The sequence below is a fragment of the Apis laboriosa genome, unplaced genomic scaffold, assembly GCF_014066325.1.
Source record: "Apis laboriosa isolate Shangri-la unplaced genomic scaffold, ASM1406632v1 scaffold68_cov148, whole genome shotgun sequence".
Taxonomy (NCBI): domain Eukaryota; kingdom Metazoa; phylum Arthropoda; class Insecta; order Hymenoptera; family Apidae; genus Apis; species Apis laboriosa.
The window spans coordinates 5,503,327-5,511,819 of record NW_025224135.1 but is presented as its reverse complement, the minus strand read 5'-3'; positions in this window follow the sequence as shown (position 1 = coordinate 5,511,819).

Sequence of the window (8,493 nt, the reverse complement as noted above, 5' to 3'; positions counted from 1 at the left end):
ATAACACGTAGAACTCACCCTTCCAACTTTCCACCCCTAAAAGAAGCGCAGCTCTGTCGAAGCTTACGATTATCGCGCCACTTCTAACGATCCTCCCCCCCTCCCCTTCCTCCCTCCCCCTTCCATAACCCGAATATTACGTTCACCTCGGCCGCCATTTTTCGAACATTTTCGTACCACGAATGGATGGAAAAGCGAATGGAAAACGTATTCGTATATATATATATATTTTTTTTTTCGCAAGAAGAATTGTTCCAGACCACGGAACACGCGACCCACGGTAAATCTTATCGCTTGTTACATTCGTGGCCGCTCGTAAACATTCGTATCCTCTTCGCTGGAACCGGAAGCGATGAAAAATCTGCGCCCCGTTTGTCCGATCGATTCGCGACTGACTTCCTTCTAGACCCAAGATTTCTGGTTAGTTTGGATGATATTTATGCGCTCGGAGTTTCGGTAGGGTTTTGTCGCTTTCTTTCTTCTTCTTCTTCTTCCTCCTCCTCCTTTTCTTTTTTTCGGGGGTTTTCTTCGTTGAGGGGGTTGTTTATAGTTTCAGAGGGTTGATTTACGTGCATTTGTCGTTACGCTCGGCGAATTTGAACGGTTTCGAGGTAAACAGGGAACAGTTTGTCTCTGGATTCTCTTAAGGAATTAATTTTGGGGTTTTTTTCCCCCCTCTTCTTATTTTCGAAGGGAGAAGGATCGAATTAGAAAATGGTTGGTTCAATTAGAAAATGTGTACTGATACTATCGACGATTTTATCGACGAGAAATTTCGAGGAGCAGGAGTGGTGGGATAAGAAGAAAATTATTCACACATTAATGGGTTAATTTCCTCGAGACAGGGCCTTTTACGTCTCGCCCAAGACTGCAACTGCAAAGGTCTCCGAATCACCCTTCCTCCTCGCATCTCTGCTTTCAAACTAAAGTATTCTCAAGATACGTACATATACACACACACATATATATATATATATACATATACGTAGCTCTTCTAGGCGAAACTGAACTTTCCAACACCAAAGGGGAGACCGAAGAAACTCCGGGGAACTAAACCTGTTTAAATAGAAAGATATCCTGCTAAACTATGTTTTAAACCTCCTCGAGAAAGTTTGCCAGCACGCGTTACATCACCCCGGCTGGCAATCCCGCCTACTACGAACAATTACCCAAAATTTACTCTTGCACGATGGATAAATAAACGGAAACTCGATTCCGAGATATAAAATAATAATCCTTCCGATTAATGACAAACGCGTGGCCGCGTAATAATGCTCGAAAATAATCAACGGGAGAACAACAAACGAGTGAGGCAACGCGGCAACAAATTTAATTACAAGATTATAATCCATGGAAAATAATAACCTTTTCCCGATAAATGCGCAATCGTGTAATTAAATTCCCCCTCCTCCATTTCTGAAATCACGTTGCTCGCACGTTGTTGCCAACTTTAACATCTTCAAAGGGTGGATTCTTGCCAATCATTTTTTTTTTTTCAACAATTGCGTTGAAAAAAAAATTAAGAGTCGTTGAATTTTTGTCGAATAATTAGCATGTAATTTTACGTCGACTGAGAGAAATTATTATATTACCACAATGACGAAAGTGGTCCAATAAAATATTAATGTTAAATAATATTGCATGTATGAAGCGTTTTGAATATTTTTGTAACCCTTTCAATAGTGTATATAATAAATGTATTATAAGTATTGCACAATAATTGGTGAATCATTTTCAAATTTTGCCGATATAATATTGAGATTTCCCTATTACTATACAAATTTCATTGACATATATATTTCGTCCATCGAAAATTGCAAATGTAAGCGTAAGAATACTTTCCTACTTACCCACTGTTGGTCAAACAGAGGATAGAACAGGATCAATCATTAATCAGGCGAATACAAATTTGTCGAGGAGCTACGAAATAAAAGGAAACAAAAAATTAATTACTTTCCATTCACACGTTAAACACACGTTAAATATTACGTTGAAATTTCACCGCCATCGCGAATAATATATTAATACAGCAAGCTCGAGAAGAGTTTTTACCTTACCTTAGATATCCAACGTCAGCTGTGACGTGTGCAAAATTTGTGGACAAGGATTCCATTCCATAAGGGGGACCCCCCTAACGACACCTCCGTGGCCTGTCTTCAGTCTATCGCGACGATCATAACGCGATATCTCTCTCTCTCTCTCTCTCTCTCTCTCTCTCTCTCTCTCTCCTTCCTCTCCTTCCATCACACGCACAGCTGGACGACTCGAAAAGCTCGTTTCCACTGCGGAATACGGGGGATACCCGGCCGATTTGTAAGCCGTTTAGAAAATCGTGTGCACCGGTCCATGGTGTGTTCGATCGGCTTCGAAACTTGGTAGAGAGGAGGGGGGGAGGGAGGAAGAGAGAGAGGGATATATAGGTGAAAAGGGCTGACCGGGTGGCAATAAATATCGATAATCGATAACCGGATGGGAGAAGAAAGCGATTGGTATACCGTCGTACCGATTCCGCTCGATGGAGGAAGAGGAGGAGGAGGAGGAGGAGGAGGAGGAGGAAGAAAGAGAAGGGAAGGAGGGAGGGGAATAGAGTGAGAGAGAAAAAAAATGGAAGTGAGAAGGAACGTGGGGCTAAATGTAGGGATAGGTTGGGGGGAGGAAGGGAGGATTGGAAGCGATCTTCTTCGACGCTTTCAAAACCAGAAGTAGTTCCCGGATTCGTATTAAAAAGCTTACGCTCGAGAAGACACTTTCAGCCGCGCTGACCGACTGTGAACGGTAAATTTGCGACCTCCTTTGCAAAAGCAATTATGTTACTCCTACTCTCTCTCTCTCTCCCTCTCTCATTCGCTTATCTCCTCGCTATTTCTCTTCCTGGCAATACGTTTCTCTCTCTCTCTCTCTCTCTCTCTCTCTCTTTTCTCTCTTTCTTCTTATCCACCGCGTTCCATCACCCCTCCCTCTCTTCTTCCATCCCCAGCCCACCCCCTTTCGCTCCATCCTTTCCTTCTCTCGGCTCGGTAACTCTCGAGCGGATGGCTTTTACATTTTCAAGCTTCTTGCACGGAAAGTCGCTCTTACATTCAAATCAAAAGGGTCGACCGCCTCGATGGAAGAGAGTAGCCCTCTCTCCCTTTCATTCTCCTCTCTCTCTCTCTCTCTCTCTCTCTCTCTCTGGTTATTCGCTATACCGCAACGATTAAAGATTCATTCTGCAATAGTTTAAATCCAAGGCCGAGGCGCAATCTTCCCTACTGTTTCGCCAGATGTCCGGTGATGAGGCAATTTCTATCGGATCTTTTGTCGATGCATAGTAGAAACTCTTCTGACTCTGTCTCTTTTTTTTTTTTTTTTTATTTCGTATCTCCTCCTCCCCTCTTTTAATCCCTTCTCTCGTGTTTGTTCGTTCTTTTATTTCATCCTTTCTTCTCCCCTCCCCCCTGCCCCCTTTTTCACCTTTTTTCACCTTCTGTTCTTTTTTTTTGTTGCACCGACCTTTTTTTTTCGTCAACTAGAAAGGATCGAGTGGAGAAAGAGAGAGAGAGAGATAGAGAGAGAGAGGGAAAGGAAAAGAAAATTGTGACATCAGTGAACGTGTCCTAGAGTTTTCGAGCAGCTTGCACCTGTGCGACGACGAGTTAACGCCGGCCCACTGCCAGTCCTGTTACAAACGGAATTTTAAAAGTGCCCCCATACCGGGCGTCCGCGGATCTTGGAGCTTTTAATGGGCAAATAGTAGCAGTAGGAGCGGTCGATGGGCGAAGAGAGGAGAGGGGAGATCGGTCGGTGAAATTCGAGCGGGGATCTCGGAATTATACGGAAGATGTAGAATTCGGATCGAGGATATTTTCACGATGAAATTTTTACGTCGTTTCGAGGAGAAGACGATTAATTTTGGAGACGAACGTTTAATATCGATTCGAATTTATTCGCGTGGATCGGGTGTCGTCGAGTTAAAATTTTTGTTCCTTCATATTCGTGGATTTTGAGTTTTTTTTTTTTGGAGAAAGATACTCTTCGAAAGATGGAATGTCCTTTCGTTCGAAGGATTGAATTAGAATTTTTATCCTTGGAATATTGGGAATATTTTTAAACGAAGATTATCCTTAAACAGGATTTATTTGACACGTAAAGTATGAAATAATACCGAAATTTTATTCATATATAATTTCAAATTGGGGATTTTTCCATAATACCTTTAAAAAAATTGAATAAAAAACCGTACGATGAATCTGAATATTGCATTGCCTTTTTCATTTACCATTATTTATTACCTCGAAAATTATCGAAATGATCATTTGAAAATTCGAAATTGTCGAATTATCTCTTATGAAAAGAAGAGATAAATCTGTTTAAAATTCGTTTCGAACCGAAATTACGAAAATTTTTCCTCCCTGAACTATAACCAAAGTAAAGTTCCATCAACGAAATTCACTAAATTAACCGTAACACGAAACGCTTAATTTTGATCGAACGTTTATTCTAAATTAACGTACAGAATTCGAATTCACGAGCAGCGGAGAGAGAGAGAGAGAGAGAGAGAGAGAGAGAGAGAGAGAGAGAGAGAGAGAGAGAGGAAGAGAGGATAGTTCATTCTCGTGTCCGCTCGCCGTTTCGTTTTCTCTAACCACGGTGAAAGTCCAGGGCTCGTATTACGTTAAACATTCTACCCGTAAGTATCGGATTTAGCTCGTTGAAGATGAAAGGGCTGCTCACGTTTGGCTAATTGCTTCCTAATGGCTGCAAATATTACCTCTCGCCCTCCCTTCCCTTTGTCCGTCTGTCTGCACACGGCTTCTAACACTGCGCCATTTCACCAACGTTCGATGCCTCGCCTAACAGCTTAATGGCGGTATTATGTTGTACAGTAGACGAACCGATCAACAGCCGCATGTTGCCGATCGACAGTCGCTGCCTTGGTTTTGCAACGTCGCAAATCCAATTTCTCGTCGATGCGTTATCCTTTGACGTAGTAACGCGATCATTCGTCGCTTGTTTGTAGAAAGGATACGTTTCCTTCAGATCGAGGTTGCATTAATCAAGATGTATTCAGTTAAAGAATATTTGGTACAGTTTCTTCGTTTTGGAAAAATTTTCTCGAAAAATACGATAATGATATTATATCTAAGCTAGACATATCGAGTAGAATAGATTAATCATCGATTAACAGACAGAATATAATTATTTTTGAAGTTATTTCCATTGCCAAAATTAATAAATTATGTGTTTAATACTGAAGACCATATATAATATATATAAAATACATAATATACGGTAAAAGTATCAAAAAGATTAATTACTCTCAACAAATTTATTAATTTCCTCAAAGATTAGATTATCCCATAAATCGGTCCCTCAATTAATTCACTTTCCGTTGCGTGATAATATTTTTCAAGAGATATAACATAATATACATTTGCTCGATTACCTTCGTTCGTTCCATTAATGAAACGAAAAAGGGAGCAAAAGAGAAACAACAAGATTTATCCCGCAAAACGTCACACCGAAATCCTCGATTAGTCACAGAGCGAGTAGAGAGGTATGGTCACGCGGGGCAATGAATTTAACCAACGATTTTTACGAGTCGCCGTTGCACGTCGCACGGGGAACCCGCTCGGGGGAAAGTCGGAAGCGACAGAACGAAACTTAATAAATTAATAGCGTAAACATCGAGACCAGCCTGTTTCGACGTTTCGCCCGAGCCATACGTCACACGGTGGAACGCGCTCGCGCATGCGTACGCGTGCCAGTTGCAACAGGACGCGATAGATATATATATATATACTGCAGGTTAGAGGGAAAGAGATGAAAAGGCGTAGAACGGCCGCGTCCCGCGGAAAATATCCGAGTGTATAAACCGCTGTCCTGCGTGATATATTTACTTAATAAACGCTCCGAACGGCAGGAAAATTTAAATTAAATTTATTCAGCGAAAATAGCGCGGAGGCGCGAGAACGGTCGCGGCATTGTTTGCGAATGGACCAAACACATCGAGTGGATGGTGGGGGTTAGAGAGAGGAAATTGAGGGACAAGAATAAAGGGACACGAAGAGGAGTGGGGGTATACTGGATGGGATACGCGCGGATATACGTGCGTATAAAGATAGAAAAGGAGAAAGAGATACTGGGATGAGAGAAAGAATGGAACGAATAGCGAGAGAAATGGTGGAAAGGGAAATAACTGGCAAAGGACAAACTGTTGTAACGAAGTGAAAAGCTCGAGAGAAAGAGAAAGGAAGAGAAAAAGAGAGAGAGGAAGCGAGCTATGAGAGGGAAGAAAAAAATGTGGAAATATGTTGTCGGCGTGCTTTTCGTGCAATGAAAATGTGTCAAATTCGTGCGAGCATGTTTCATCGTTGCTATTGCACTGAAATCCGTCGAGAAAGGAAAGAAAGTTGGTGGTGATGACAGTTGCAACGGAGATAGAGAAATAGCGAGTAGATAGACACAGAAATACGGAGGAAAAAATGCAATTACGGCTCATCGTTTGAATTTTCCGTGCTTCGTTGTTCTCGAATTATTCCGAAATTTTTTCACGATTGTCGATTACGCGTGAATCGGCCACGATGGCGCCACCGCCAATTTCTTGCTAACCGTTTTTTCTCGGCACTTGTGGATTCTCGTGTAATGGTCGTGAGTCGTGCAGAACGCGGTTAAACGTTCCTGGTCTTTTTCACTTCGTTATTGCTTCTACAGAGAAATTTAATTGTGCATTTAATTATCAAGATGCAAAATGAAGATAAATTGATTAGTTGTATATAATTGTTTCGTTCTTATGTACTTGGATTTTGGATTACTGTTACATTTCTCAAAGCTAAGGCTATTATTTAATTAACGTCAATGCTTTTACTTGCACGATATAAATATTATACTTTTCTAAAAGAATCCAATTTTGCAAAATTATCGAACCAATGTTACAATTAATAATAATTCTTCTTTGAACGATCACATACTCGTTAACAAACATCCACAAAATCTTCTTTCGCTGGAACGAAAGCATTATATTGAAAGCATTTCGCGAAGATCCATCGCAAACAATCGCTTTTCCGCGATTGTTTCACGAGCTCGCATCAAATTTCGCGTCTTTGTAAGAGGCTGCGGAGAGAAATAGAACGTAGTGGTAATCGATAGTCAACACGGATATATAACGCAGCTCGTCCGCGTGCCACGGTGTGTCTACACTTGTCCTCCTTCCGACTCTCGAGCGCTGAAAGCATCTGGTTGGATAGTGGACACTCTACTTAGCGGAGAAGATGGACCACCGGGGAAAGTAAAAGGTGGCCAAGACGTAGGATCGATTATGTACCTATAGGCCCTTTTACATACATTTCAATCTGAATACAAGTCCAACTCGCCTATAGAAGGAGAGGTGCTTGTGCTTTCAAGCGAAGGGCCGATGACCGGATACTGGACTGGCTGGAAAATCATCGATCGAGGACGCCGTTGAAAAATTGGTCGTCGACCACCAAAGATTTTGAAATCTTCGACTGAAGTGTCTGATTGACTCGATTGCTTTTGAGATTTAAATTTGTTTAAGTTTGATAATGCTTACTTCTTGTAATTGTGAATTAATTTAGAAATTTGTTATATGATCATCTGGCATTTTTTTGTTTTTCCAAATCGAAATTATCTTTTTCGTTCTCAGATAAATGAAATGTATCGATCGAAAATGATATAAATAAGAAATATTAGGAGAGAGATTTAAAATTCTTATTATATAATTTTTTGAGCAAACAAGATTCGACGATGATTCGAGATTATTTCGGGGGAAAATGTATGTTTGGACAAACAAAGGGATTATCGTAAATAAGAATAATCATAACATCCGTGGCAATAAAAGTTCACGCGGCAATATGAAAAAAGCAATAAAGAATCGACAGAATGGGTAGATCACTTACATTGGCAAAAACAAACCGTAAGCTCCCCGTATCGTTTGCCGCTCGATATTGCCCGAAACATTTTTTGAATTATTAGCCTCTGCATTCGAATCGTTGTCCCCGCTCGGCGAGGCAATCGGTGAAATTCTATTTGGTGTATGGAGCATTGTAAAATGCGTTTTATTGCCGCACAGTTGAAAATTCACCTCCATCGAGCCTCTACGCGGCACAATTACTGCTACTTTATTTGTAATATTTGAAAGGTATGATTCGTGTCCAAAAAATATTCCCCTGTCGCCTCGTGGTCCCGTGTTTTCCACATTTATAGATCTCGATCGATTCTGTTGTTTATTTCGAGCACCCCTAAATGAAAGTTAGCAAAATAAAAATCTTAAAAATCCTCTACGATCATTTAATATCGTAGTTGGGGATATCTATTAACATTCCATTTTTCATTATAGATCTTCTAATATTTTTATATATAGATAATATACGATAAAAATTTCAAATTTCATTAAATTTATTTTTTATTCTAATAAAACAATTTTAAACTTTAAAGATAATTTGATAAATCATTAACGATTGATTTTATCTTATGCATTCTTTTTCATCTTTGCCT